This window comes from Aegilops tauschii, chromosome 2 (genome assembly GCF_002575655.3).
Source record: "Aegilops tauschii subsp. strangulata cultivar AL8/78 chromosome 2, Aet v6.0, whole genome shotgun sequence".
Taxonomy (NCBI): Eukaryota; Viridiplantae; Streptophyta; class Magnoliopsida; order Poales; family Poaceae; genus Aegilops; species Aegilops tauschii.
This window is the reverse complement of record NC_053036.3, coordinates 14,858,278-14,864,329: the sequence shown is the minus strand read 5'-3', so window position 1 is coordinate 14,864,329 and position 6,052 is coordinate 14,858,278.

Here is a 6,052-nt window from a genome sequence, read left to right as displayed (position 1 = left end):
ACGTTAACATGCAGAGAAAACCACTGATTGTCGGCCCCCACAGCTGCTCTTCCCGTTGTTTTCTTCTCATCCCGCGGAGACATTTCATTGGTGCACATGCATCACGCATACGTGCGCGTATGTAAACAAAATAGTGCATGCATGCATGCCTGGGTAGATCGCGGCATCAAACTGCATGATTGCGTGAATCACGTGAGACTAGCTTGTAGTCTTGTCGGTGTCTATATGCTTATTACTTTCGTACGCTTTCGTTTTGTGTGCTCACCCGTGCTACTGCAATGGTCCACTCCCGATGTGCTATGGTCATGGAGATATGAGTTTTGCTTGGCCGCGCGCCCCCGCCCGTGCCATGGTCCCGATCGACCAGGCTGCGGCCTGCCTGCCTGCCTGCTATAAAAATGCCTACCATATAGCGAGCTGGAAAGCATATTCACACACGCACATAGAGTAGCTAGCTGAGAGAGACGGGCATGGCGTCGATGTATCAGGCTTCTACGGCGCAAGAGCCCGTGGTGTTCCCCCTGTCCGGCCCGCCGGTGTGCGTTTGCTTCGGGCACTCCTTGCAACGAGGGTGCCTGCGCTCCGTGCATGACCAGAAAACGGGTGCCAGTTCCATCCAACTAAGCGACGACGATGTCGTCCGCCGCAACAGAACCCCGGCCGAGAAGTTCTACCTGGAGCCGTCCAAGCAACACCAGGGGCTCGTGCACGTCCGGTGCTCCGACGGAGACAAATACTGGGTCGCCCAGGCCCAGCAGCATGGCGGCGGCGGCGGCAGTACTCCGTGGTTCATCGCCGCCACCGCGGATGAACCAGAGGAAGATCTGACCAAGCCATCATGTACCTTGTTCCAGTTCTACGCCAGTTCTGGCGCCGGTCTCTTCTTCTTCTTCTTCTTCTTCATTTAGAGATATGATTTATTACCTCCGTCTCAAAATATAAGACTCTTGCTTTTTCTCTCTCTGAATGAAATCGGCAGAGCTCCTTCCGCAAAAAAAATAAAAATCGGCAGATCTCCTGCCTTGCTTGTAAAAAAGAAGACATTTTTGTAAGCTAAGGATTTGATTTCCAACCGATAACAACATGTAGTGGTTGCTTCTATGAATGGAAAATTGGAAAACATGGATTATACTCCCTCCATTCCCTTATACAAGACCACAAACTCAAATTACAGGTACCAAGGTAAAATTTAATAACTTCTTTGCCAGCCAACTTTTCTTCTTGTTAACCGGGATTATTAATACACCCGCATGCATACAAAAGAAGAAATGAGAAGGAAGTATTAAACAAGTTGCTAATACGAGAACACATCATTAAATTTTGCCTCGATTATTGTTAGTGGCCTTGTATAGATGCAAAACGTATTCTTCATAGTGACCTTCTATAAGGGAATGGATGGAGTATTTTTTTTTACTTAAGTGGAACATGTGTTACATGTATGAACACGAAAGATTTGTGGCAGGACAGTTAGTGAGGTATTGAAATAACACCCTGATTTCTCAAAAAATATATAAAAAATCATAATACAAAGGAGAAAAACTCATAAATAGTCAATACAAAAAGTACCGAATTAAAGAAACTTCTAGAAAAGGGAAAACCAGAAGTTAGGAACAATTAAAGGGGGAGGTTATTTTTTTCTGAAAAGACGATTGGATAATATCACAAGTAATTAGGAATATTCATGCAGAATCAGAATGTGTTTTTTTCAACAATTATATACTGCTTTGTTATGCCCTGGTCTTCCATTATATTCTAGATGTTTTTGCCCTAGACGATTGGATAATAGCATTACTTTGTATTTCTTTATGATTATTTGTATTGTTTGATTTTCTCGTACGTTTTACGGTTTTTCTGATTGGCCCACCAAAATATAGAGCCCCATTCTAAGGTTCTTAACCAAAGCTGGCATTTTGCTAATGTCGCCGAACATAGCATTCACCCTCGCAAAAAAGAAATTAAATTGATGCATCATACTACCTCTGTCCGAAAATACTTGTCGTTCAAACGGATGTATGTAAACGTGGGAGTATATACCAAGCTAGGCCGAATATCAACGATATCTGACATGCCTAGTCTATGATGATACGTAAGTTTTTTCCTGAAACAACTATGGTGACATATGTCACGCGCAAAAGAAAAAAACACTATGGTGACATATGATATTTGTTTTTCATTGTGTCCCGGAGAAGAATTCCTGTGGCATAACTTTTTTGGTGGTTTGGTCTAGCGTGGCACACTTGTTACACGAAAGCCCGACACATATTACGTGCATGCCTAGATATACCGGGGCACATTTCGTAAGATCCAGGTTAAACTATCCTTGACGCATAAAAAGCGCCACCTTAGCTGATGTGACGCTCGACACGCCTTTTCAGACCATCAAAATGTATCATGGGAAGTGTTTTTTTCTCGAGAATCATGGGAAGTGAATTGGCGACCCATATAACCACACGGCAGGTGTGGTCGGCTACTGAAATGAAATGGTCAAAAAGAATTGCCGACACATATAAGTGCCCCTGAAGCTTAATGTGCTATAGTGTTCGGTGTTTTTTCTTCTAAGTTCCGTTATTCAATCTTTTTTCCTTGCTGGGCTGGAAACCTATGAGAAACCATCGTGCTGCTGTCAGTCATACAGTCAATATAATTGGGTAAGGCCATATTTTTTCAGCACTGAAACATATTAAGATTACAAATTGTCTTTGTTTGGAGCTTATGTGGACCGGAGATTCCCAAAACACACCCCCCCCCCCCCCTCCCGGCCCTCGCGTCGCCCCCCTGGGCGACTCGGGGGCGACTAGGGTTCCGCGGCCGCCGCCACCCCCCTCCTCTCCCTTCATCCCCTCGCCGCTACCGGAGACGGCCGCCGCCACCCCCCTCCTCTCCCTTCATCCCCTCGCCGCTACCGGAGACGGCCGCCGGGAAGCCCGTGCGGGCGCCGGTGAAGGTGGCGGCGGGGATCTCGGCGCTCCATCCCCTCTCGGAGGCCTGCAGTTCCTGGGGCGGCGGCCCCAACCGGAGAGGCGGCACCGTCGGGCGGTGGGCGGCGTTCGCAGGGGTGCTGGCCAGCGTGCCTTGCCGCGCGGGCGGCGAGTGGTTGGTGGAATCCGGCCGCGGCGCGAAGTTTCTTCGTCAGATCTGGAGGTTTGAAATCCCTCTCCCTGCCACCTCTCTCTCGCCGCCCGCGGTGGCTAGTGATTTCCTCTCTGGCCCCGGCGTTGGTGCGTGTTGGTGGCAAGCTAGGGGACCGGGGGAAACCTTGGCCGGTCCGGCCGGTCCGGCGGCGGCAACGCCCAAGGGCGCTGCTTTCCTCCATGGGGGCGCAGCCGAGGTCCCCTGTTTTCCACCCCGACCCACCTTGCCCGGGTGAAAACCTTATATCCTCTCGGATTTGGCGGCGGCGGCGCCTTGCGCGTCGTGACCTTGCTGGAGGCGCTGCTAGGGAGGCGGGATGCGGTCGGGAGGCGCTGCGGGTGAGGGATTGAGCTGCCTCCTTTTCAGCGTCCGATTCCACGAAGCTTATCTCCGCCTAGTTGGACATGGACCGCGGCGGAGCGGCCGGCTAGGGATATCCCAAATCGAAGTGGCCGCACTATGTCCACCTTTCGTTGTGAGGGCGGCATTCTTCTAGCTCTAGGGTGAGCTCCTCGAAATCCCGACGGTGCGGCGCCTACGAGCCATGGCGAGGGGGTAGGGTCCCTCTTCGGTGATAGAGATGGAAGATGTTGTTCCCCTTCTTCTCTAGGTGTTCCTGGAGCATGGCCATCTTCGAAGGTCGGCTATGTCCTGCTCTGCTGCTCTGCTTTACTACATATGATCCTAGTGTGGAGTGCTCGGCCTCTGCAAACTGTAATCTTAATTTCCTTTTCATTAGCTGCTTGTGGAGGTTGTAGTCAGCGTTTCAGTCAAGTGTTCCCCATTGTATCGTTCTGACCGCTGTAATTTGGTTGTTTGTTGTAACTCCTGGCCGGTTGATGGCTTTGTTAATTCAAAGCCGGGCTCTTCGCGAGCCTTCGTTCTAAAAAAAAAACTTATGTGGACAAAAGCAAACTCAACGAAACTTCAGTGGTCGAAATGGATATTTTTCGTTAAATTACTACACTCCCACTTGACAAACACATAAATGCATACTCTATTGATTTCTCTGCCATGCATGCATGCATTTACGTTCAACTTAGGCCTGATCTGATATACACTAATTTTTTTATTTCCGTCCAACAGTCTCAGTCATTCCCACCTGAAGAAATATGCTGGCATGCTTTCTGTGTCTGGAGGAGGCAAAACCTACTTGCAAATAATGGATAGTTGTGATAAGAATATGTTTCGTGTTCGTCACCTGTCGCAGCAGAAGGAATTGCCAAAGTATGTTGCTTTCAAAGGCGACAATGGCAAGTACCTCAGAGAACCGTCTCACTATGAGCAGCCGCAGCAGTTTTCGGCGTCTGACATCAAAGATCAAGATGTGGTCTATGAGACTTTCACGGATGACTATGGTGTCGTTCGTATAAAAAGCAATGGCTCAGGCAGGGTTTTGAAATCTTTCCCCGGCGAAGATGGTATTCCGATTGCTAGTGTGAAGGATGCTGGCTTTCAATTCAACTCAGACATACCAGAAGACACCATCTACAAGGATGTTGACACATTGTTTAAGGTGGTCTTCAAGGATGGGAACAACATTGCACTCCAAAACATTGGCAACGGTAAATTCTGCAAGAATCTAAACTTGCCTGGAGGCTGGATCAGTTTCCTCTCTGCATCTGCCGCCAACAGCAATACGAGAGAAGCAACATTCCAGATTGAAGAACCAGTTAAATCTCGAGAAATCTATGATGTTGAGTACCGGGTCGGTGGAGTTAAGACTAGCTCCAACCAAAAGGTCACTAGGACCGAGGTGCTTGCTACCAATAGAACACACGAAAGCCACACTGCCCAAACTAGCATCGAAATGTTTGACAGAACAGAGAGTAAATGGGATGCAAAGTTAACACTCGACGCAGGTATCAAAACGAAGTTGTCCGCTGGCTTGCCATTCATGATGGAAGGTGAGGTTGAAACTCATCTAGATTTTCATGCAGAATATAACTGGGGGGAAACCAAGGAACAAAACACTAAGCGCACAACATTATACTCCTATCCTGTGCCTTCGATGACCAAAGTGCACTAGTAGAAAAAGAGGCTTCCATACGCCCCTATTAGTCCCTAAAATAATCGAACCGCGACCAAAGGGGTCTTTAGTCGCGGTTCGGGAGCAGACCCGCGACCAACTATCTGGGCCCAGCGCGCTCGGTCGACAGCTGGCGGACGGGAGGGGCTTTAGTCCCGGTTGGCCTGGGTCCTCAGGCTGGCCCGAAGGCCTTTAGTCGCGGTTGGCCAGGCCCATCCCTATATATAGGACTCAGCTCACTTCACTTAGCCACAATTCAGAAGGGGGGTGGTGGGTTTGCTTTTGGTTCCTCCTATGCACACAAGGTGTTCGATGAAATGCCCGAGAGCATGAAACAAACATGATATGAAGTGTCCGAGCCACACTTGAGCTTTCTCATTTATTTTTCCTCCGCGATCGCGGTTAGCAACTTGAACCTTTCATGTGTCATTGATAAAATATGCATGTGTGTAGTTCATTGTTTAATTTGTATTATTTCTAGCTAGTTAGTTTAACAAATGCGTGATGGTTAATTATATACTTTATATAATAATAATGCAGATGAATCGGCAATGGATGTACGGTCCCCGACTCTCCGGCGAGTTCACTACGGGTTTGAAAGATTTCCTCGTAGTGGCAAATGCGAACAAGCAGCGAGGTTTTATTATCTGTCCATGTGCTGTCCGTAAGAATCAGAAGGGTTACTCCTCCTCAAGCGACGTTCACATGCACCTGCTTCGGCACGGTTTCATGCGAAGCTATAATTGTTGGACCAAGCATGGAGAAAGAGGGGTTAGAATGGAAGAAGATGAAGAAGGGGATGATATCGATGACAACTATCATGATCATTTCGGTGATACTTTCATGGAGGATGATGCTGAAGGTGGGGAAGGGTTAGGTGAAGGTGAAGAA